The sequence below is a fragment of the Pseudorca crassidens genome, chromosome 13, assembly GCF_039906515.1.
Source record: "Pseudorca crassidens isolate mPseCra1 chromosome 13, mPseCra1.hap1, whole genome shotgun sequence".
Classification (NCBI taxonomy): Eukaryota; Metazoa; Chordata; class Mammalia; order Artiodactyla; family Delphinidae; genus Pseudorca; species Pseudorca crassidens.
In genome coordinates, this window is record NC_090308.1 from 18293412 (window position 1) to 18319502 (window position 26091).

The 26091-nt window shown below is 40.7% G+C and overlaps 1 long non-coding RNA gene across 2 annotated transcripts in view; it reads left to right on the forward strand.

Annotated features, from left to right (window-relative positions):
* LOC137204465 (uncharacterized) overlaps positions 1-12927 on the forward strand; it is a 248106-nt gene extending 235179 nt beyond the window's left edge. For both annotated transcript variants that reach the window (XR_010933639.1, XR_010933640.1), the window contains one exon: positions 12830-12927. This is a non-coding gene — a long non-coding RNA (uncharacterized lncRNA). The remainder of the gene's footprint in view (positions 1-12829) is intronic.
* The last annotated feature ends 13164 nt before the right edge of the window (positions 12928-26091 follow it).

Below are 26091 nucleotides of genomic sequence, written 5' to 3' on the forward strand. Positions count from 1 at the left end.
CAATGGTTTCCCACTGCTTTGGGAGTACATTTCTAGCACAGTGTTCCAAATTCTCCATAATGTAGCAACTTTTTGCTTCACCTGGTTCATCACCAGAGCTTCTCTGAATTAATCATTAACCTCCCTCCAAAGCTTTTTCCAGGCTGTTTCTGCAGTTTGTCTTGCCTTCCGCATTGCTCTGCATTTTAAGATTCTGTAGTCCTCACTCTACTACACCCTCTCCGTGAAGCCTCTATTAATGCTCCAGTGTGAAGTGCTCTTTCCCTCCATGGAACTCCCAAGCTCTGTCACACTTACACAGCTGCTGCATACTGCTCTGTGCGGTTGCTATTTGAACTCTTGTCTAATCTCCCATGCATTACAATCAGATTGTTTGATACTTTCTTGAATCTCCTATGGCAGTGATTCTCAAACTTTAGCAAACATCAAAATTACTTGGAGGGCTTGTTAAAACACAGATTGCTGGGCCCCATTCCAGAGTTTTTGATTCAGTAGTTGTAGCGTGAGACCCAAGAATCCACCTTTTTAATAAGTTCCCAGGTGATACTGATGGTCTTGGTCAGGGGACCCCTGCACCATAGGGCCCAGCCTAATGCCTTACACATCGTAGGCTCAACAGGATAATTGGGTAGGTGATATAGCCATACTTATGGATTGAAAATTTAGCAGGTGTTTTATTAAGACTTTTAGCATTGTGTCTAAGAATATAAATTATCATGGTTGTCACTTACAGGTATGTAAGATAGTGGAGTTTATATAATCTCTGGAAGTTGACATATTACGTGTTAGTGTCATCCAAATAGTTCTGATGTGTATTTGGACCTTTGAAAGTGGGTGATAAAGCACATGGTGAATGAAGATCTACCTATAGGGAACTGAAAGGAAAAGAAACTGCACATTTTTCTCCAACACTCGTGGCAATATAAGTAGTTTCCACTTTACCCACCAGGAAATGGGAGCTCAGAAAGGTCACATAGCAAAGATGTAGCAGGACCCGGGCTTTGTCCGGTCTTTAGTCTCCCTTGCTCATCTGCTGTACTTCCGGTTCCTCCCCAGAAGAAGTAGCACTTTTGGCGGAAGTAGATAACAGACATTAAGAAAATATTAAGTTCAGGCTCAGGACAACAACCAAAAAAATCCCAATTTATTTTAAATGAGTTGTAATGAATAAGTGGCACAGATATGACCCAAGCATGTGTTGTCTACTTCTCAGTATTCCCTGGAGGCATGGACTCTACTCATTTCATGCCTCCTAAGACAAGGCATCCAATTGCCTGGTTAAGACCTAAGGCTCAGTGAGTGGTATTAACCCTGTCTTTTCTTTCTTTCTTTCTTTCTTCCTTCCTTCCTTCTTTCCTTCCTCCCTTCCTTCCTTCCTTCCTTCCTTCCTTCCTTCCTTCCTTCCTTCCTTCCTTCCTTCCTTCCTTCCTTTCTCCCTTTCTCTCTCTCTCTCTCTTTCTCTCTCTCTTTCTTTCTCTCTCTTTCTTTCTTTCTTTCTCTCTTTTTCTTTCTCTCTCTCCCCTTCCTTCCTTCCTTCCTTCCATTCTTCCTTTCTTTTAAATGTGCACATGGCTCTTTTTTTCTCTTTGGAGAAATCTGAGAGATTAGAGCTGTTGCCACCCAGAAGTCAGAATAAGTCAGTGAAACTTACTGAGTTACCAGAGAATGAGTCTATATGTGGATGTCGGGAGCAAGGTTTCATGAGAGAGTTAGGAATTTGTAAACATTATCTGTCTGCTCTCAGAGATAAAAAACAAGACACGTCTGTTTCCTCTGTGACAATCAAATGGGATGTTCCTTGGCTCAGACAACCTTCAGTTGCAGAGGTAGTGCAGCATGGATTGTTGTGCAGGGTGGAGGGCTGTGTAGGGTGGAGGGTAGTGCAGGGTGGATGCAGCTGCAGGGTGGAGGGTTGTGCAGGGTGGAGGGTAGTGCAGGGTGGAGGGTAGTGCAGGGTGGATTGTTGTGCAGGGTGGAGGGTAGTGCAGGGTGGATGCAGCTGCAGGGTGGATGCAGCTGCAGGGTGGAGGGTAGTGCAGGGGGGAGGGTAGTGCAGGGGGGAGGGTAGTGCAGGGGGAGGGTTGTGCAGGGGGGAGGGTAGTGCAGGGTGGAGGGTTGTGCAGGGGGGAGGGTAGTGCAGGGTGGAGGGTAGTGCAGGGTGGATTGTTGTGCAGGGTGGAGGGTAATGCAGGGTGGATGCAGCTGCAGGGTGGATGCAGCTGCAGGGTGGAGGGTAGTGCAGGGTGGAGGGTTGTGCAGGGTGGAGGGTAGTGCAGGGTGGAGGGTTATGCAGGGTGGAGGGTAGTGCAGGGTGGAGGGTAGTGCAGGGTGGAGGGCTGTGCAGGGTGGAGGGTAGTGCAGGGTGGAGGGTAGTGCAGGGTGGAGGGCTGTGCAGGGTGGAGGGTAGTGCAGGGTGGAGGGTAGTGCAGGGTGGAGGGCTTTGCAGGGTGGAGGGTAGTGCAGGGTGGATGCAGCTGCAGGGTAGACTGTCGTTCTTGGTGCAAGAGCTTCAGCATCATCCAGGAACATGTTAGAAAGGCGAGTTCTCAGGCTCCACACCCACACAGTGAACCAGAAATTTTGGGGGTGGTACCCAGAAATCTATTTCAATCAGCCCTTGAGGTGAATCTGATGCAGGCTGAAGTTTAAGAATAACTGCTAGTGTTTAGTTATCAACAAATTAGGCAGTCCCGCAAACTACAATTCTTTTTTCAATGACTGTCACCAAATCATAAGAAAGTTGTGCTTTTGGACAAATTCTGTAGATATTCCAGTGTGGTTTCTGACAAGGAAGTGTCTTAATTTTGGGACAGGTTTTAAAAGAACACAAAATTTACGTATTTTTCCTTGTGTATTTGTTTTTATTTTAAAATTTTGTTTTGTATTGATTGTACCTTTGAGAACAAATATTTAAATTATAGCATGGATAAAGGCTTTGCTATAGAAGTTCAGAGTTGAAAGTTCACTTGAAATGTCATCAGATCGAATTCTTATCTTAGAGTTGAAATAAGAAGCTTAGAAGGTTTACATGCATCCCTGGATCTCAGAGCATTGTTAATCCTATTGTTTTCTCTCTGTCCTCCATGAAGCATCCCACTTTCACTGGGTTTGTGCATACAAAAAGGTGATATAAAAAAATAATAATGATAAGTAAATAGTATCTTTCACTTACTTTGGTCATCATTTACCATACCTGAATAAATCACTGCCTAGGTACAATATGTCCATACAGTAATTCAGAATGTCTCTCTTTGGGTCTTTTAAGTTTACAGTTTATAATTCAATTTTATAAATGTTTTGAGGTCATGAATTATTCTTTGAGGCTGAAAATATTTAAGAGTTGTAGTCTTGAATTATTCTCATGCAATACACATACCACGTCATTCTGCATCGAATTGCAGAATACCCTCAGGAACTTTTAGGGGTTCCATAGAGCCCAGGTTAAGAATTTCTGCTTAAATAAGCTCATCTAACACTGTGGATGAAAAAACTTCCTTCCCAAAATTATCCTTTTCATCTAAAGACTTTCTTTAGGAAAAGATCTTTGCTCCACCATGAATCCCGTGTAAATAATTGCCACCTAATTCCCCCACCTTCCCCTCTGATGCCCCAGACTCAGCCCTGCATTTGCCAACGGTAAGTAGCAGGGCCTAAGGGGTGGATTCTCCAGTTTGCCCTCTGAAACATTCTCTCTCCTTCTCCGCAAGGACCCCTGCCCTGCCACCCTGCACTGGCACTGTCCATATTATTGGAGGGTAGGGGCAAGTTCTGGAGGCAATTTAAATAAGCTTCCTTGTACCAGAGATAAGCAGGACGTACAGATGCAGTTGAAATTTTATGCACATTTGGAAAGCTTGCTTATTTTAGGATTTTGTTCAGAAATGAGTCACTGGAGCGTCTGTTTCTGGCTCTGTCTCTGTGGCTCTGTCTCTCAGAATGATAAAATTCCCAACTAGTGGCCAGAGAGAGCACATTAGTTTAAAATTTGTTCTAGTCAAGAAGCTCGTCCAGTGTAAGTGCCAAGGGACATGCCACAACAGATTTACAGTTCGCACAATAAATAAAGAGCTGAAGAAGCCTGAAGGGAGGTGAGCGCGGAGGATGCTCTGGAGTAGTGAGGACTGAGCGGGTCACAGAGTCAGTACGTACCGAGGTAGTTACATCTCCAGCAACCTCTGTTATGTACACAGAGATTTAGGAACAACCATCATGTGATGAGGTCCCAGGTAAAAGTTGCAAGCTGTTACTTATGTATTAGTTACTCTAGAATTCACTAGCATAGATTGACTGATTGATCACATAACCACAAAGCAAAATTTAAGAGATTCATCATGGATCCAGGCATTTAAATTGGGGTGGGTTAGGCAGTTAAATGGAGGGGCAAGCAGCTGGTGAGGCTTAGCTGGGAGAAGCACATCAGGTGGGTCATGCCAGTGGCTGGGTAAATGGCAGTGGCAGGAGGACTTGCAAGGTCCAAAGAGTGGGTAGAACTTCATAGATAGGGTTTATTTATCTTTTTCTTAATAATGCTTTCCAATTTTCTGAAAAAAATTTTAAGAAGAAGGGGTCACACCTCCTAGAGATATGGAAATAAAAACAGAAGTAAACAAATGGGACCTAATGAAACTTAAAAGCTTTTGCACAACAAAGGAAACCATAAACAAGACGAAAAGACAACCCTCAGAATGGGAGAAAATATTTGCAAATGAAGCAACTGACAAAGGATTAATCTCCAAAACATACAAGCAGCTCATGCAGCTCAATAACAAAAAAACAAACAACCCAATCCAAAAATGGGCAGAAGACCTAAATAGACATTTCTCCAAAGAAGATATACAGATTGCCAACAAGCACATGAAAGGATGCTCAACATCACTAATCATTAGAGAAATGCAGATCAAAACTACAATGAGATATCATCTCACACCAGTCAGAATGGCCATCATCAAAAAATCTAGAAGCAATAAATGCTGGAGAGGGTGTGGAGAAAAGGGAACCCTCTTGCACTGTTGGTGGGAATGTAAATTGATACAGCCACTATGGAGAACATTATGGAGGTTCCTTAAAAAACTACAAATAGAACTACCATCCGACCCAGCAATCCCACTACTGGGCATATACCCTGAGAAAACCATAATTCAAAAAGAGTCATGTACCAAGATGTTCATTGCAGCTCTATTTACAATAGCCAGGACATGGAAGCAACCTAAGTGTCCATCAACAGATGAATGGATAAAGAAGATGTGGCACATATATACAATGGAATGTTACTCAGCCATAAAAAGAAACGAAGTTGAGTTATTTGCAGTGAGGTGGATGGACCTAGAGTCTGTCATACAGAGTGAAGTAAGTCAGAAAGAGAAAAACAAATACCGTATACTAACACATATATATGGAATCTAAGAAAAAAAAAAAGTCATGAAGAACCTAGGGGTAACAGGAATAAAGACACAGACCTACTAGAGCACGGACTTGAGGATATGGGGAGGGGGAAGGGTAAGCTGTGACAAAGTGAGAGAGTGGCATGGACATATATACACTACCAAACGTAAAATAGATAGCTAGTGGGAAGCAGCCGCATAGCACAGGGAGATCAGCTCGGTGCTTTGTGACTGCCTGGAGGGGTGGGATAGGGAGGGTGGGAGGGAGGGAGACGCAAGAGGGAAGAGATATGGGAAAATATGTATATGTATAACTGATTCACTTTTTTATAGGGCAGAAACTAACACACCATTGTAAAGCAATTATACTCCAATAAAGATGTTTAAAAAAAAAAAAGAAGAAAGAGTCATTACTGGCTAGGTTGACCAAAAAAACCCTGGTCCTATTTGAAATCCTTTTGTGAAAAGCTCAGAATGGCCTAGTGATAATGAGTGACCATGTATAATGTGATCCTAAATAAACAGTTAATAGAAATATGAAAATTATTTAAAAGTCTTATTTGAATATAGTCGATCATTTTTCAAAAGGGCCTCCTTTTAAGTTGAACCAACATCTACTAAAATGTCACCGGTTTTGTAGTCGATAAGCTTTAAAATGTATGTTTGGGATAACAATTTATAGCTAATGTGTTCATTATTCATGACAATGGTACGTGCACCATTTTAATCTTCATTATCCTCTGTAGACATTATCTAATTTATCTGCAGCAGGGTTCTGAGCAGTGCACTGTTATTTCTCTTATTGATCAGGCAGAGGAATTAATGCAAGGCGAAAGGCCTTGATTCTCCAAGGTCCCATTTCTCAACACTGATCCATCAGAAATATCGAAGACAAACTGTTGACAGTCAACAAACAGAAAGGTAGAATGTTTGCCAATTTGACTGGAAAGTGTTGCTGGTGTTTACTTACCCTAGAAGGCTTAAATGAAGCAGGGATCTGGAAACACTTAAGAGCCCATATGCATTTCTACTGAAATGCTCCAGTTATAATGGCAGAGACTCTTTGCTACTACCTATGGGCAGCACCAAGGGGTTCCCCATGTCCTTTCCTCTAGGGAGACAGAGGCAGCTTTGCTTTGCTGTCCTTAGAGCTCCTACTTCTCTTTTTACCTCATTCAAATGGGACCTCCTCAAAGTGAGCATTTTCACCATCTGGCAAGTCTGTAGTGCTCTCTCTCTAGCAAACAACCTTTAGTTATTCCTGCTACCCCTGGCCCCTCTGTCCACCCCTCTTCCACCTCGCAGGTGAATCTCTTTTGGCCAAGTGCATTCACAGCTATGGGAGAATAGCTGGCTAGCTTTCTGGCTTCCTAGGACTGGTAAAACTCTCCTTCCCTTTCTCGATGTTTTTTTGTTTTGTTTTGTTTTGTTTTGTTTTTGCGGTATGCGGGCCTCTCACTGTTGTGGCCTCTCCCGTTGCAGAGCACAGGCTCCGGACGCGCAGGCTCAGCGGCCATGGCTCACTGGCCCAGCCACTCCGTGGTATGTGGGATCTTCCAGGACCAGGGCACGAACCCGCGTTCCCTGCTTCAGCAGGCGGACTCTCAACCACTGCGCCACCAGGGAAGCCCTTGATGTCTTTTTTTTTGGACATTTTTATTTGAATTGCCTAAAAGTAGTTATGACGAAATTTACCAGAAGTTGATTTTTGAGGATCTGGTAGAGCCATAGGTAATATTAAGACTGTGTAAGTCTTGATCCTCCATGGTCCTGAATCTTCCTTTTGGCATTTTCCTATATTGGCTAATCCCGCTTCAAAGTATGGAGTCTTGAGTAGTTGCGGTAGTTTGTACAGTTTCACCACTTACTAATGCAAGTTTGGAAACTTGAGCAAATTGTTTTGTTTAAGTTTTAGTTTCCTCGTCTATAAAATGGGAGTAATCCAAACAAGTCACTTAAATAATGCCTAGCTTATACCAAGCATTAAAAAATTGTGAACTACTGTTTATTATTTCAGAGCAATTATAATTTGATAATTAAATATATAAAAGAGGTTGGATCTTTTTATCAGGCTAATGGATTCCTTTGAACTTTTTTGAAAAATTTTTATAATTTGTTTTATTTTCTACTCCTAGAAAAAAAATAGAACCTTCCTTAAGAACCATAAAATGGCTTGCCTGTGACTCCCTGGAACCATTTCAATTAGTTAAGAGCAGCAAACAGCATCTCCCCAGCTTTATGCCACTTTTGCCTATTCTTACTTCCTTTTCTGAAGTTCCTCTTCAGAAAAACTCCTGACACTTTCTTACATCTTCTCCTCAGTCTTTCAAAGTCATCCCTCTGGATGAGATTGGACTTTGTCACTAAGCTCTTTCTGCTATTTCTTTGTAGTCCACATGGTTTCTGGAAGCTAGACATAGATAAAAACGAGGCAGGTCTGTCCACAGGAGATGATAACAATGATTAGAAGAGGAGGGGTGCTGTGGGAAGAAATAGTTCATCCTGATCCTGGCAAAGGAGAGGAGATCTTCAAAAGACAAGTGCCTTACGTTTAGTTTAATTCTCTTTGGCTTTTCTTCTTTTCCTCTTCGGAACAGTTGTTGTCTGAGTTATTTCTCCTGAGATGGTGTGAACAGAGAGGCACAGCAGTGGTGAAACCTTTATTAACTCTGGCACAGGCCTGACCGCAGAGCAGAAAACTCTTTCAAAGCTAGGAAGCAGGGCTTCCCTGGTGGCTCAGTGGTTGAGAGTCCGCCTGCCAATGCAGGGGACACGGGTTTGTGCCCCGGTCCGGGAAGATCCCACGTGCCGCGGAGCGGCTTGGCCCGTGAGCCATGGCCGCTGAGCCTGCGCGTCCGGAGCCTGTGCTCCACAGCGGGAGAGGCCACAACAGTGAGAGGCCCGCGTACCACACACACACACACACACAAAAAGCTAGGAAGCAGCCAATGGTTGACAAAAAAGAGATATGAGAACTGGGAGGGGAGAGGAGGTGGGTAGTGGGTATGGACAGGCTGCAGAGAAGCAAAGCGAAGTCATCGCCAAGTGGCATCTCTCAGAGCTGTGCAGACAGAACCAGGGACCTTGTCCCTTGCCGCAAGTTGTGTTTGTTCTCCTGTGACGAGCTGATGGGGTAACCTATTGCAAAATCTTTTGTAGTCTCTTCCACTCCAAAACAGAATATAGACATTGACATTGTGCTCTCAAGTTCAAAGCAGTAAAAGGTTGTATGTGAAATGAACTGGATGCTTCACAGACTGATGACCCAAGGTTGGACAGTATAAAAGAAAAGCCTGCAGTAAGTGGCTGCTTTGGGAAAGTTGGTTGTTTTGGGAACAGGTCCTGTTTGGGGGAACACTTTGGCAATATCATTTGAATAAAACGTATTCATATTTAACACCCACAAAGGTCTCCATAGATGTGTGTACAAAGTTTAAAACATGCATAGAATTTGCCTAAAGTTCTGGTATTTTTTCCTGTATTATAGTCTTTGTGGTTAAACAAGCAAACAAACAAAAAACCTGCTTAAAAAATGATTAATCTCATAAAGCATTCTAAAAATATTTACAAAATTAAGACGACTATTGCTAATTCTCCTACCATCTTGAATATCTTTCTTTTCTCATATGTTAGCAGGACACGGTGGAGGTTTCCGTCTGGCTTGGGGACATTTGGTGCTTCTCTCTTCTTACAAGATCCTGTCTTGATTCTTTGAAAGGCAGAAGATAACTCATTTAGCTTGGTATTGCTTCCCAAGTATCTATATTTACTCTTTTATATCTCTATGAAAATTCCCCTTGCTCTTATTCTTTTTATGCATGTAAGGGCCACTTTCTTCTGTGGGAAAGAGTAACTCCATGTATAGCCCCAAACCAGTTACTGTAAATATGAAACCCAACACTTGTATCATTTTTACTGAGACTGTCAACCTCTTACCATCCTCACAGTGGCCCATTCCAGTTAATGTTTTATCTCCATGGAAACTCAAAGGCATATAAACTAGGCTCTGACTTTATTTTAAGGCCTTAGGCTAATTGGTTGATTTTCCTAAGATACCGTGTAACAAGAATTCCACTCCTTCTACCTCCTGCAGTCCCCCTCAGAATGACTGAGAGAGAATTGGAAGCTCAATGCTTGATCACATTTTGATCAGGTGTAATTTAAATCTTTGAGTCTGGATACGCATAGGGAAGCAGGAACAGCGGAGTTTACTATAAGGGCTTGGGGAGTGCTGAATTATTCTCCATAAAAATATGAGAGGAAGTTAATCTTTGTGTTCACATCAAGAAGAATACTGAGAAGCTGGGGTGGGTGAGGCTAGGGACATGGAGACGAGACAAATGTCTTTTAGAATAGAAATGTCTAATATACAGTTCTAGATTTTTGGTGAAGAGGCAAAGTAAATCTTTTCCTTTAACATCTCTTCACGAAAGTCTACTACCCACTCAGAAGCTCTTTTAATATAGAAATCAAGGAAAGAAACTAAAACTGGGCTCAGCTTTTGGGTTAGCATGGAACAGGAAGCTCTGATTCATCAGGGCCAGGAGGCTGGAGTATCCCTGACAGTGTAAGTCCTGGAAGAAGTTACAGGAATCTTAAAAAAGGCAATGCGTTTTCTCTGAACTGTGTTATAGGAATTGGGGCCAATTTTACCAAGATCTTAACGAGGCAGCATGACCCCAGAGGGCAGCTGATTACGAATCTATAGCCCTGGGTAGGTCTGAAGGCTGGCTCAGCTACGTGTTAGCTAGTTAATAAAAAGAAGGTAAAACCTGGTTTCTTCATTGGTAAAATTGGAATCATATTTTTATAATTCAGGGTCATCAATTGATGCTTAAAACAGATGAAACATTGTTGAAGAAAGTGATATTCTCAAAGTAGCACTGCCCTCCCCCCCATATTACATTTGAATTGTAAGGAAAAATGTATCTTTACAATTGAGAAATTACAAGTGATCTTAAAATTGACACATATCCAAGAGATCAAACTTAATATGGCCAAAGAGTGTGATAATGATACAGAGATTTTGTGGAAGAGCATCCTTGTTTTTTGAGAGATGCATGCTGAAGTATTTAGAGGTGAAGTGTTATGTACAACTTACTTTAAAATGTGCCATATATATGCACACAGGTAATATGTGTATGTATACATGTGTTTCTCTCTCTCTCTCTCATAAATATATGTCTCTCTACATATATATGTATTATATAAAACATATATATGTCCTATATATATACATATATATCTTTCTCTCTCTCTCTCTCTCTCTCTCTCTCTATATATATATATATATGGTGCAGATATGGCATGCAAATCGGGCAAAATGTTAGCAATCAATGAATATAAGTGAAGATTATATGTGTTTATTGGACTATTCTTTCAAAATTTTCAAAATAAAATGTTAACCGTGTAAATAACTAAAATACCTAGCATCACATCAGGTGCCGTGTCTGTGCTCGTTTTGTGTTGGTTACCTTTTCCCTCCTTTTTTCTCTACATTTCTTCACTTTCCCCCAGTTGTGATAAACCCTCATTATGGTTGTCTAAATATACCTTGGGTCTAGTTTCATTGCCCTAAAATAAAAAGTAGCTTCTGAAAAAGCATAAAGCACAAAAAAAGGTCGAGTGCTGTAAAAATGCCCTGAGTGGCACTAATTGGCCGCTCTGCAAGGTTGTTCTGTTCTCCAAAAGGGGCATCCCACGGTGTTGCATGTTAAATACTTTGCAAAATTAAGAGGAAGAAATCAGTAGTTTAGAAAAAAGATACCCAGAATATAAACATTTCTCAATAAATACCGAAATAGAGCAAATATTTTATTTCAGAGTGCTGCTTTAGCGATGCAAAACCAAGATTATCTTTTCTTGGAGCTTTTCTCCGCAAAGTAATAGGTGTTAATGCCTGTGGAAATGACGAACATTTATTTGGAAGTTGCCTCAGGGGTCTGAATTATGTGCACAGTTAATTAGATACTATGCCAAAATTAGATACTATGGCAGAAATATATATTTCTGCTAAATCTACTGGCCAGCTTAACTCATGGCCAGTGTGTGTCTTGATTTTTAGGATAAAAGCTCAGGAGTTCTGGGATAGCTTTTCTTTGCTGTGCCTACTTCATACTCTTAAAGCTGGAATGGATATAGGAAAGAGGCAGAAGGAATATGCCGGGTGGGGCATGATTCCCAAATCGTGACCCTTTGGGCCATGATTCTCTTGAATTCCACTTCTTCTCTTGGTCACTTTGTAAAATGAGTCATTTTCATAATTCTACCCTTAATCCTCAAAGCTCCCCTGGTAGAGGGAAGAGAGTGGCAAATTATTTATCATCCCAGCTTGCAAAGTGAGAAAACAGGAGGAATCATGGGGAAATTATTTTCTAAAACTATGCAATAAAAACTCAGTCTATCCTTCTAGCTTCCTTTTACTCCATGTATATGAAGCACTGTGTGAAATATAGAGAGATGTGAGGAAGAAAAGAGTTTTGGATAGTTTCTGCTAACTAAATAATAATAACAGGAACAGCAACAATATAAGATTTGTGTGAAATTGCTATGCAAACTGCAAAATTCTAGCCATACACAAGCTGTTATTATTTTTTTCATCAAAGTTACCATCATCATTGTCTTCATCCTCCTCTGTGTTTACAATGGTGGAATATTCAGGAATTGAGGAAGAAAGAAGAAAAATTATTTACTGTTTGGGAAAACTATAAGTTTTGAGTGAAAGCCATCATATTGAAGATTTTTCAAGACATGGTTGGGCAAAGAGTAGGACAGTTGTGTTCAAAGGGAAGATGTCACATGTGTGATGAGGAATGAGAGGAGGATAAAAAACTCTCTGCTGGCAGCAGAATGGGAAAGTAATAGAAAACATGGCAGTCAGGGTTGGAATAAAATGTGAGAGGATGGGAGGTCCAGCAGTTGGAAGGCAGTGAAGCCCCTAGTCTTAGATATTAATGGGATTCAGGAAGCAATAAAGAGCAACTATAGGATTCTAAGAAAAGGCAATATTGTGATAAAGTGATGCTTGGGAAGATGAAGTCTTTTCAAGTGTTTTGAATAGACTGTGGACAATTGAAACCAGAAGAGGAAGGAGGTTTTTAAAATAGAGCAGATTCAAGGAAATAAAGATCTTGCTTTGGTCTGTGATGTTAAGATCGAGACAATGGATGTTTTGAGAGCACACCTGGGACAAATGCTCAAGAAGTAAGGCTTTTGCTAGACCTTAGGTGTGTGGGAACAAAAGAAGGCTAAAAGGGATCTAAAGGCAGAAACGATTCCCCCTGGAGCCTGAAAAGAAAGACGGACCTATGTGAGACTCAAGTGTGTTAGATGAGACTGGAAAGCAGATTGGCATTAAAATCCGGTGCATTTGAGATCTTGTCTCTCGCAGCCATCGTCGGAAATCTGCTGATCACTGTCTTCTGCTCTCTCGTTCTCTTTCTCTCCAGAGTTGCTGTGAAAGAACCTTCTCTCCATCTCAGAGCTGCAGGGCTCCAAGCGTCCCGTTGCCGTCTCCCATTACCCGGACAGAGTCAGTGCCAGGGCAGTGATTGTCAGTTTGCTGAGGCATGCATTTTAGGTATGGCTGTTGTTTTTTCTTCTTGTTTTGTTTCAGAGAATTTCAAATAGCAAGTGATTTTAAAAATGCCTCACTGATGTAATCTCTGTATTGCTGGCCCTTGTATTCTCCTTGCAAAGAAAGCATGGAGTCCCCTGCAATGTTCTCCTTCAATTCAAACATGCTGCATGGCACAACCTTAGGTATGGGCACACAGAGAAGATGCAGTGGGTGCTGTGATGACCTGGAACTGTGTCCCTGTATGGGCCTCCTATTCTCCACACAAAGTCCCATAGTTTTCTCTCCCTGCTGCTCAGTATTGTGGGAAGAAAGAAATTCTAGAACCCTGTTTTTTAATTTATCTTTTTGTTATATTATGCTAGCATGGTACCCAAACAGGACTCTTTATACCATCATATCATTTATTCATTATGAAAATGATCCTAAGTGTTTTACCTAAGTCCATAGGGGCCTACACTGGGGGACATACAGTACCCACTGAACTTACATAGAATCTTTGGAAATAAAAATATGCTAAGTTTATATAACAGTGTTTATATAGTTCCTACTATGTGCCATGCACTTTATTTAATTCTTATAACAACCTTATAAGGCAGATATGATAATTATCCTCCTCCTTATTGTTTTCAGATGTGGAAACTGAGGTACAGAGAAAAAAAATAACTTGCCCTAGGTTATATAGCTGATACTGGGGAGGGTGGGGTTCAATTCCAAGCACTCAGGTTCCAGATTTGGGGGTTGTACTCTCTCTCTGAATGAAAATGGAGATATGTCTACCTCCAGGTAATGCTAGTTATGAACAGATTAAATCCTGCAATTTGTAAACTTGGAAAGAAGCTTCATATGTTGAAAGACAGCAAAGCTTCCATCCTACCTCCATCTTCCCCTCATGTTAGCCCACTTTCACATTTTCTTCAGCCATAGGGGTGGGGGAATTGAGGCATTATGGATCTTTCTGCAAATTCCAAGGCCATGGTTAAGGCCAGGGCCTTGCCCCATAATCCTTAACCTCCCCATCTCAAATATGGATGCCCTGGGATACTCCTTGTAGATGCAAAGAGAAACTCAAGATATAAGGAGAGTGTACATCAACTATATCTCAATTTAAAACATGTAAAAAAAAAGATATAAGAAGAGTGGCTGAAGGGTCATCATCCTGTATGGTCCCTCTGTCATGTCATCTTTGTTTCCCTTTGCTATCATATGATCAGTCTTCAAATTCCAAAGGCAGGGCTTCCCTGGTGGCACAGTGGTTGGGAGTCCACCTGCCGATGCAGGGGACACGGGTTCGTGCCCCGGTCCGGGAGGATCCCACATGCCGCAGAGTGGCTGGGCCCGTGAGCCATGGCTGCTGAGCCTGTGCATCCGGAGCCTGTGCTCCGCGACAGGAGAGGCCACAACAGTGAGAGGCCCGTGTACCGAAAAAAAAAAAAAAAATCCAAAGGCAGCTGGTATAAATAACTCAGCTAAGCACTCTCATCTCTTCTGGACAGAGACTATCATTTCAGGACATCACTGTGCTAATTGATTTGGCTGCTTCTGAGTCACTTGCCCAAGTCCAGTTTCACCAGTGATTGCCCATCCATGCAATTAAGACATAAAGGCGGGGGCGGGGGGGCGGGGCATGGTGCTGGGGCTTCTTCCCTGAGCAGAAGGCTATGGGCTGGGCAGTTTCCTAAAGAAGGGATCTCTGAGTATGACAAGCCTTCTGACCTCCATACGCGAGACACCTCCATTCCAGCCATTGTGTGTGCTCAGTGCATCCCAAACCTATTTTATACTTTGTTTTTGATTTATGCCTTTTCCTCCTTCAGTAGTATCTCTTCACTTCAATGGCGTAAATGCTTCCTATCTTTGAAAACTCAATCGAAATTGTCCAAAAAGTCTTCCAAGCTTATCCCAGCTGGAGGTGGTTGCTATCTGATTATGGGCTCCCATGATACTTTAATATATGTACCATTTATTTGGCACATGGCATTTACTGCTTTCCCTAGCCTAATCATGAGTCCATGACTTATCTCCCCAACTACATTATATGCTATTTGAGTCTACATAATAGGTACTTAAAAGCCTGTTAATTGAGAGTCACTTCTACTATAATCTCTCGGAACTCACTGGGATCCTAGTTTTCTCTTGCAAATCAATATCCTGAAGAGCTGCCCCATTCCCCTGTGATGCCAGTGTTACAGACGTGTGTCAATGACAAACCCAAGAGTAGAACTCTATGTTAACCAAAGGGAAAGGGTCTGCATAGATGATTAAGGGAAAAGGTATCAGAGGAGGCTCTGACAAGGAGATACAATGACCTAGATTACCTGATTTTAGGGCAGCAAGGATTTTAGACTCCCAGAATCCAGCCCATCCCAAGTAAAGCCACCAGAAACAATGGCGCTAGATGGGTGGATTATCAGAACTCTTTTCCACTAAGGTCATGCCATCCAGCAAACAAATATAAAAGAGGAGATTCATGAACTAGAAAATCAATTTAGAATCTAGGGGGAAGCCAAAGGCTATCTTAGGTTGACCTTTAGCACACAGTCTATTTCAGACTAAATTTTATTATGGAAGCACATTCCACAGTAGGCTTGTAGTGGGGAATAGAATCTAATTAGAGCTGACAGTGCTCCTAGCCTTAGCAGAACTAACAGTCTGAATGAGAACCTGGCTTGGTGGGAATCTGAAAGGAAAATAGGGTGAGATTATAAGGAGACAGAGTATCTCCAGGGAACCCAAGGAGTGGCTAGGCAGGCACACTGTAGTTACATGGATTAGACTGTCCATGGTTAAAAAGTTAAGTAACTCACTGCACTGGCAAAAGGAGCTAAATAAATGCTGTATATATTTTTTTGTGGTACGTGGGCCTCTCACTGTTGTGGTCTCTCCCGTTGCGGAACACAGGCTCTGGATGCACAGGCTCAGCGGCCATGGCCCGCGGGCCCAGCCACTCCGCGGCATGTGGGATCTTCCCGGACCAGGGCACGAACCCACGTACCCTGCATCGGCAGGTGGACTCTCAACCACTGCGCCACCAGGGAAGCCCAGTAAATGCTATTTTTGAAGTCTGTCAACAAAAACTCAAGTGAGAACAGAAGTAGCTAAAATATGTGAATGAAAATCAGAGAAAACACAAGACAAAGAAATGGTTTAGGAAAATAATTCTTTGAAATGAAAGGATTAACATGAAAATATTCTACTCCTCTAAGGGTCCTAAGGAAACAATTTTTAGAACTGTGGTGCATGTTTGCTAAAAAAATTTTCAGTTCTGTGATTTATTTTTTGGCATTACATTTGATTTGAAAAGAAGGTAAAAGTCTTATAATCATTGTACAAAGAGTCAGATATAAAAGTATAAAAAGATAAAAACGACTTCCTTACTATTAGGCAATGAGTCAGCATGGGTCCAAGTTTTGCAATATAGATCTCTTGGCATCAACTCTGGGAAAATGCTTTCAAACTCTAAAATCCTATAAAAATGGAGAGAATAATTACCAATATAGACCTATTGCTTTTCACGTAGTAAGCACTTTATTTACCATGTTAAATTGTACACAGAGAATTAATTTTGTTATTTCTTTCTCTCTTGAATTATTTTATTATCTTTTTTCTTTTTTTTCTTTCCTTTTCTGTTCTTTTTTATCCTCCCTCTTGGTAACACTTGTGCATGATATAAATTAAAAAGTTTCCCGATTTTTATTCCCATATAGCCACTTTTGTTGGTTTCTTATGTATACCTCTAGAGTTAATCTGTACACTGATAAGCATATATGCACAAATAGAATTATATATTGCACATTATTCTGCATTTTGGTTATGTAATTACATTTGTACCATATGAACTTTTACATAATTGTCTGCCTTATCTGTCTTAGATGCCATATAACATTTCATTGTCCATATTTATAAGTTAAAGATATATATTTAATTACCCTCTACTGATGCACATTTAAGTTGCTTCCAATTTTTGTTATTTTTATTTCCAGCAGGGCTTCAATTAGTACCTTTGCTCAAAGACATTTTGCATGAGTGAGAGTATATCAGTAGAATTAATTCCTAAAGTTGGAACTTTCTGGGTAAAACAGTAGGGTGCATCTGTAATTTTGATGGATATAGCTAAATTGTTCTTTATAGGATTTCTACCAACTTACATACATAACAACAAAGAATGAGAATTGCCAGTTTTCCCATGCTCTGGTTAATGAGCATGATATTAAAGTAAAAAAAAAATCATTGCCAATTTACTCAGGCAAAATGTTACCTCAGTATTTTATTTTTCTTATTTTATTTCTTTTCTTGAACAGCCAGCATCATTTTTAAAAGTATTCTTAACTTCTATATTTTAATTTAATTTTTAATTACATTAATTAAAAATTTAAAAATTTTAACAAAGCTTAAAATGTATTAATAATTTACATCTTATATAAATTGTCACATTTACACTTCAACTCTCATAGTTTTCTCTGGGCCTCTTCACTTTTCTTAAAGTGGAGGAGTGTATTAACACCAAGGTGGCTTTTATTCAGCATGTCTCTATATTCTTTGGCAAGCTTATATATTTGTTCCTTTGTTATCTGTCTTTAAGTGTCAAAATATTCATGAGTACAGTCTATCTGGTTACATTAGCCAATAAATGACTTGATTGGCATCAATGGGGGAAAATGTCAGAATAAAGCTGAGGGTTATCCATTTTTTCCTTTGAAAATGATTATAAGGGGATCATTAGGGCTTCCCTGATGGCGCAGTGGTTGAGAGTCCGCCTGCCGATGCAGGGGACACGGGTTCGTGCCCTGGTCTGGGAAGATCCCAAATGCCGCGGAGCAGCTGGGCCCGTGAGCCATGGCCGCTGAGCCTATGCGTCTGGAGCCTGTGCTCCGCAATGGGAGAGGCCACAACAGTGAAAGACCCGCGTACCGTGAAAAAAAAAAAGGATCATTAGAGTTTTTCCCTTGTGATGAGCACATTTTGCAAATTCTTTATGTGATTTCAACTCATAGTTAAACCTAACTTCCCTATTTCATTTTAGAAATTCTCTAGTCTCAGGAAGGGAAGGAAGATAAGCTATTTGAATCTTTTAGGGGGTTCTGAGGTCAGTAAAGAAGCCCCCACCAAAGGAGATGACTTTTACCAGAAAAAGAACATACTTTAGTTACACAAATAAGGTCTGCACTATCAATGAAAATCTCAGACCTTCTGGTGAATGATTGATGCCATCCCTCATGTCTGCTGAAAACCTCCCTGGGCATGTGCAGGCTCCATTTTTCTAATCTTATTTCCATGAAAACGCCAGTAGAAAGTGACAGCCTATATCTGGCAACATTTGACTGTGTCACGTGACTCAACAGGGCAGCTCAGAGGTGGGCAAAGGAACTGTACTGGTCTCTGTTGTCAATTTTATTGACAGAAAAATGAGTCATTAAAAAAGGGCATCTGAAATTACAGACCTAATTTAGTTCCTGTGTATGAACCAGCAATTCAATAAAGCTTGAGAGCAGTTTCCATGTACCTAAGTAGCTGAATGTACCTGGTTTAAAAATCTGTTGAGTCTAGTCCCAAGAAAAGTCAGAGATCTGCTGATTTCTCTCCCCTTCTCTAAAACATATTGCCAGCAAACCTGGAAAATATTCAGCTCTCTGCAAGATGGCATCACCTGACTAAGAAGTACTTTGTACACAGCCAAAAATATTTAATGCTTTATTTTGAAAATCCCTACTCTTATTCACTTATATTGCAAAAATCTTCCATCGTTGATTCTGACAAAAAATAATAATCAGAATTATAAAACTATCATTTATATGACAATGACCTGAAAGTTTGTTTATTTAATGCTCTATTTTGATTTCATAAATTAGATAAGAGATAGATTTAACCTTCAGGACTATACATAAACGGAGAATCCTTGTTTTAACTTGCTTTGGTGACACTCTTTGAAGTAGGGTATGACTTTATCTGTTATAGGTTTGGGAACCTTACAAAATTTAATGACCCACTGGGATTTATTTATTCTTTTTCAGATGTAGAATAATGAAATCTAACATGCTCATGGGTATGATGACATTGACAAGGCATATTCTTATTTGAAGTTTAAAAAAGTGGAGGCGAATCATTGGGTTTAAAAGAGAGAGAGAAAGAGAGTACTGTAAATGTCTTAAACATTTAGGAACATTTAAATATATCTTATAACTCAAGGTATTTAATTGAATAAAGTCGATGAAGGATAATGTGCAGTTTGTGGTGTCTTTTCCTTAATTCTGAAAAAAATCTAGTGACTTGCAGTACCTTTTACAGCAGAGATCACACCCACTCTCCCAGTGAGCTTGTGGCTGAACTTGAACCTAGAATGAGCTTGTTAAAGGCCCTGCTGACAAAAGTCCGAGAAAGGCACCTTAATGGATAATGTGTAGTGTTCTGCAGCGTGAGTCACTAGGGTTTCGAAGCAACATCAATTTGGCCATAAGACATTTCCACCGTTTCCACACTTCTCACTCTCTAACTTGGTAATAAGCCCCAATAAAATATGACCTGAATGGATTATAGTGAGAGAAGAATCTGAAGAACACTCTTTTTATAGTTTCCTGTCTTATAAAACACTTGACTGACTCCTTTTGCTAAGGCTATCCTAACTTTTACTGTATGGTGCAGTACGAGGTCATTGGCTCTCAGTATTTCAGGAGGGTTCTGTGTTGCAGTCAGATCAATATTGTGTGTCTCACCTGTGTTATTAGAAGAAAGAAATATCTGCCTAAGAAAGGGAGTGAAAAAAAATGCTGGAGAGAGGCATAAACAAAACAATGCCCAACGACGCCAATATCTATAAAATGCATGAAATGCACAAAAGTCTGCATCACTTATGGCTAAGTAACAGATGAAGCTGTCAGGTAAAAGTAGAAAAGAAACAGTTGTAATAAAAGTGATCCTGCAGGGCTGTTTGGAGAATAGACACAGTGCATTCAACTTTCCACTCATTAGGGAAAGCTAGGTGATTGAACCAGATTGGAGCAGTTTGTCATGGTGTGATGGTTTAAAGGTCACTCAGTCACACTGAGGTCCTTTTGCGGAAGATTCAGCGTCTAGTTAGGTTTGCTGTGCCATGTGTGTGGCCTTTTCATTGACAGGAATTCCCATCTGTACGTCCTGTTCATAACAGAGTGCACTACGAATGGGGGGAGGGGGCTGGCTCCCTGTAGTATCGCACCCCACGTGCTCCCTCTCCCACCTCAGTCCTCTCTCCCTCTCTGCTCTCCGGCACCTGGCTTGATTAGCTGCTGCCTCTCAACTTCCTTTGTTGGGTGGGAGGCTCTACTGATGGGCTTCTTGGTGCCTATATTGGAGGAGGAAAGTGCTATGAAGGACCTTGCACCTCAAGCATTTGGCAGAGAGGTACAGGCAAGCCAGGAGCCCCCGCTCCACCCTGGGGCAGTGCAACCTGCCAATAGGCATCCTTGTGCTTGGGCTTTGACTGCTGCTGATGCCTGAGTCATGCACAGAGAATCCCTGGCAAAAGGTCACAAGGACCTGTTTTTCCTGAGCATTGGGAAAGCCCTGTAGCGACCACTGATGAAAACCATTGGAAACCAAGTTTCCTTTCAGTTTTTTTTCCCAAAGAAAATCAAAGAGAGAGAGAGACAGAGAGAGGAAGAGAGAAACAAAAGCCTCTAAGTTCAAGGCTAATTGAATGGAGGCTGCACCGTGACCATGAAAGCTCCTATCCATTTTCATATTCTGATACCTTGGAGACCAAAGGTTAAGAGTCTCAGAATAGGGAAGTCATCTTGTTTTGAAATTCTTCAAATGTTTATGTCCGGGTAGAGAGCTCTGGTCATGACCAAGTAGTTATCTATTCCATCACTTCCTAGTTGTGTAACCTTGAACAACTGACTTGCCATCTCTCTATCACGAGTTCCTTATTTGTAAAATGCAAATAATAATGATTTCTACAATATAGTTATCGTGAAGCTGAAGTGAGACAGTGCCTCTGATGATGCAGCATATGATGAAAATCCAATAAGTATCACTTAGCAGTATTATGATTTCAGGGGCACAGAATAATATTTTTTTTTCTAATTACTACATATTTTCTAGCTGTTCTATGCATAGACTACTTTTATTCAGAAAAAAATAACCTTCAAGAAGTGCATTTATTTCCCCAGGGGCTATTAAAATGTCTAGTCCTATTATAAAGATTTTTGCTTTCAGCCCAACAGACATGCTCAGAAATGGAATGGACTCTGGGGCAGACAGGGCTACGGGTTTAATGACATCAGGTACATAGCGACTCCCACTTTAGGCAAGTCTGAAAATACCCTTTCTGCCCTTCTTAAGCCAAATGGCAAGGCAAAATCAAGCAAGCTACACAGCCAAGAAATGATTTCTGGGCTCACGGGTCTGTTTTCATTAACTCTTTATTAATTATGTATTCAGGATTTATTGAGTTCCCTATGCGAAGTGTTGTAGGCTAGCTGGCATTGGGACTCTATTTAAAAATATATCAGACACAGTCTGGTGACCTCCAGGAACATATGCATAGTAAAAAAAAAAATATAACGTGCAAAACTTACCACAGTAAACGTACGTGTGGAAACTGCTTATCAGAGATGTGTAAACACGAGAGGTCAGAACATTCACTTTTTTCTACAAAAGTTTGGATTTTGCTGTATAATTATGCTTTGAAGAAAAAGATACTCAGGAGGAGAAATGACATAAACAAAGGTGTGAAAATGCTAAACATGATCACTGTTATAATAAAACTACTAATTTGCAATTTCTACTATGTGCTAGGCTAGGATATATATATATATATATCTCCTAGATATAAGGCTAGAGAGTGTGTCTTAAGAGTAAGCAAGAGATTAAGCTGCAAAGGTAAGCTGGGATAAGAATAGGATTTCTAACCCTTCAGTAATATCAGCCCTCCCTAACAAGAATGAGGGGGTTTTCTGGTCTGGGGTGAACTTATGGCAGTGGTGCCTGGTGGAAGGTGATTGAGTGTAGGTCTGGTCTGGTAGGTCAGCTTCTAGGATTCAGCACTTCACAGCAATCCTGTGAGGTAGGTAGTGAAGGTTTTGCTATGTCCACTTTCAGCTGATAAGAATGAAGCACACAAGACCTAAGTGATGAAACCAAAGGCACGTAGACAATTTCAGAGCTGAACTAGTATCCAAGTCTTGCTTGGCTGACTTCCAGAACACTTCCATTCTCAAATCCAGGTTGTTACCCTGTGGCTCTGAAATACATGGTGTTGTTGATTTTAGAGAGAAAGGCAGAAACTTTATGGACAGAGATAACTGTAATAGGTGACAATAGGTTACAGTAAGTGGCACCAAGCCCAGTGTGCTTGACTTACTTGAATTGCATGTAAATTATAGAAACACTAATGGTTATAATTGTGCTAATACTTGTTTGCAAGGAGTTATAGGGGTGACTCTAAAGAACTTGGGAGAGTCCAAGGACCTTAGCATTCAGAACTCATAGGTTTGAAAAGTGGGAAAAGCTTTGAGATCATCTAACTTCTTTATTTTATCAGTGAGGAAACTAAGGCTCAGAGAGATCAGGTGAATTGCCGAGGTCATGTGGGCAGTAAGTGGGGGAGGGCTAGTTCTCTTTAATATATATTAATTAATTAATTAATTTCTTATGAGGAACTGGCTCACATGATTACGGAGGTTAAGAAGTCCCATGATCTTCTGTCTATCTGTAAGCAATACCTAGGCTTATACCAGTGGTGTAATTTGGTCTGAGTCTGAAGGTCTGAGAGCCACGGGAGCTGATGGTACAAATCCTAGTGCAGGGGCTAGAGAAGATGAGCTGAGATGTCCCAGCTCCAGAGTGAGGCAGAGAAAAAAATGATCCTTCCTTCTGGGGGTGTTGTAGGCAATTCCGTGTTTCTGATATCCAGACCAGAATACTCATGAAACTCCAGTCATGGTTCTTCTATGCTCGCCATGACCGGTGCTGTGTTATTTCATTTCACACATAGATTCATTTTCAGAAGATTTAGGGACACAGGCTGTAACTCTTTAGAGTGCCTGATGACTGGTCCAACCTGAGCGGGTGCCATGCCCCACTGTGCAGTAGAGGGCAGGATGTGGAGTGAGGAACAAGCCCCGGGTTTCCCTTTTGTAACTGTGTGATTTCTCTCCCATATATTGACTGTGCCTCATGCCAAGCTTGGACCTCTGAAGGTCAGCTCCTTCCCCTGGTCCACCTCAGGATGGCACAGGATAATGTAGCCAGGGAATACACCACCTGTTCTCATGCAGTTTGTCTGTGTACTCATTCCATACCGTCTAACTGGAAACCAGGAACTCATCTGCTCTTCCCAGGAGCTGAACTTCTACAGCTCTCAGAGGGGCTCCCATGCATGTTTGCTGGGAAACTCAGGGACATGGGGGTCCAGTCTATGAAGCATAATCAGGCTTTCGGGCTCCTTCCCACAGACACATACATTCTAGAGGGCAAGGACCTTGGAAAGGTGTAAAGCCAAGCACAGAGTTACTGTTCCAGTCTTTGGATTTGTGCCAGCAACTCCACCCCCAGGTAAATGTGGGATAATGTGTTCGTTCTACTTTTCACAGGCAAAGCAGATCATAGAAATTATTTGATGAAAAGTAACTGGGAGTTTTGCCAAGCTCATTTTTGGTTCATTATACCATCTATTATTAATACGTTATCACATAATGATCACTTGGTCTGATTTCTTTACCCCATGCACACGGTGGTGGTTTTTCCCCTGTTGTTTATAAGTGTAGACGGTGTGACAGAACCATGTTCAAGGCTGAATTTTAAAATGTGATCATCTTAATATTGGGAGAAAGATTCTTTCTGATGAACGCAGATCTTCTGAGGAATTGTTAACTGACTTTGTCACGAGGCTCAACTTTCAGCAGGCAGAAAAAAGTAAAAGAAATGTACCATCATGGGCTTAAGTTTCAGTGACTGGGAAGAAACGCAAGATAAAGTGAAATGGTGAAGAATGTGGGAAAAAGTAACCCTGTTATCTTAGTGTTCAAAATAAACTAAGAGGAAAATATAGAGAATAATATAGTATACAGATTTTTAATTATCAGAGAAAAATAGGTACAGTTCCATGACTGGAGGCTTTAAAAAGTAAAGACCGCTCAAAAGAAACTAGTGCAGCAGGAGAAGGCCTACTGTCTACTTTTAGGATTTTGATTAGAAAAAGGAAGGACCAGGGCATAAAGAAGACCAATTTTTACAGACCTGTAAGGGGAAGTGTTTTCCAAAAAGACTGAAGTGTGTCCCTACTTTATTCATCTTCATAACTTTAGCACCTATTGTAATGCTAGGGTCACCACATTTCTTTCATTGGTTCTGCAGTTTGGAGAAGGTTTATCCCAGGTTCTTATAATAAGGTGCTGATGTGATCCCAGCATCACTGTGGATAATCATAATGAAACATGGAGAATAAGAGAGGTGTCAAAAGATGCAAAAATATTGTGACAGAGACACCTAGTTGATCACCCCAACAGCTAGTCTCCTTTTCTTCCTTGTTAATGGAACTCTGATTTCATCTGGGGGTAATGCATGCCATGAAAGGCATACACAAGGACTTCCCTGGTGGTCCAGTGGTTAAGACTCAACACTTCCACTGCAGGGGGCATGGGTTTGATCTTTGGTTGGGGAACTAAGATCCCTCATAATGCATGGCACGGCCAAAAAAAAAAGCATACACGTCTCAGCCTGTCTTACAGCTTGCTAGGGCCATGTGACTATATTCTGACCAATGAATTATAACAGCCAGTTATTAATGTGCTAGTGTGAAATATAAGATCTGGTATTAATGTGACTTCCGGGTTGACTGAGATCACTTAGCTGGGAAGAGTGGTCCTTTTGTCTCTTTGCTGTTCGGACTACTGCCATCCTGTAATGAAGCCCTTTTAGAGTCTAAGTTATATGCTGAAGCCTGGATCCCTGATGGCTCCATGGAGCCATTGTACCTAACTCTGAGCTGTTTACCTCTAGATTTCTTCTATTTCAGGAAAAAAAACCCCACTTCTATTTGATTATGTTATTTTGGAGTATCTCTTATGCAGCTGAACTTAACCCTAACTGATAAAATTTCCAGAGACTAGAGATGGTTTTCAGAGACTAGAGATAAGCATGTGTAAATTCCAGGAAAAATCCTCCAGGGCACATTCAATAACAATAATTCTTGCTAAATTATGCTAATTTTTTTGGACCTTGTTATCAGATTAGTAGCTTTTCTTTAAGAACCAACATTTTGGGAAGACTTACTACTTGCTGGATGCTGTTTTAAATCCCTTACGTGTATTATCTTTTGTAATCATCACAACAGGTACTTTAAAAAACCCCATATAGCAAACAATAAAACAGAGGCAGAGAGGTTTAAATAACTGATCCAGTAGAACACAGTTGATGGAGACAAGATACAAGCTCAAGGAGCCTGAGTGTAGAGGTCACTATCTTAGTTCATATACTACACTTTGAGGGGAAAGACACAGATAACAAGTGAATTTTAATTTTTTGTGCATTGGATACAATCTCATAAAAGCAGAGTGGAGGAATGATAGATGGGCATTTTGATAAGTTCAAGTTGCCCAGCCAATGTCATCCTGGAAGGAAGTGTCTTGGTACTTGTCAAGGTGTCTTAATCCACTTCTGTTTAAGAATTTTATTAATGGCCGAGGACCCATCAGGTCTATTTATCAAATGTGCAAGAACTAGAATAAATTTAGCCTGGAAAGGAGAAGGCTCATGGAAACATGGGAGGTCTCATCAAATACTTATTCTATAATTTTAGAGCTTTAGCAGCCTCCAAAATCACTAATGCCTTTCAGGAATGGTGGGAATGCAAAGTGGTATGAGACCTATGGAGACACTATTTTGCAATACTGCAATATTTGACAATATTCTGATAAGTTACATATGCATTTACCCTTTGACCGAGAAACTCCACTTCTACATTACTAAAAAGATACACTGGTGAAAAAAAAGAAACAAATATAAGAGCACAAATTCACAAAGCTATCATTTGTACACTAATTACATATAACCTATTTTATTTAAGAAATAAAATTCTAAGGAAAAAATAAAAGTTAGATGGACAGGGGAATCTGTAGATTAAAAGAGACTTAACCAACTGCAATGATAGGCTCT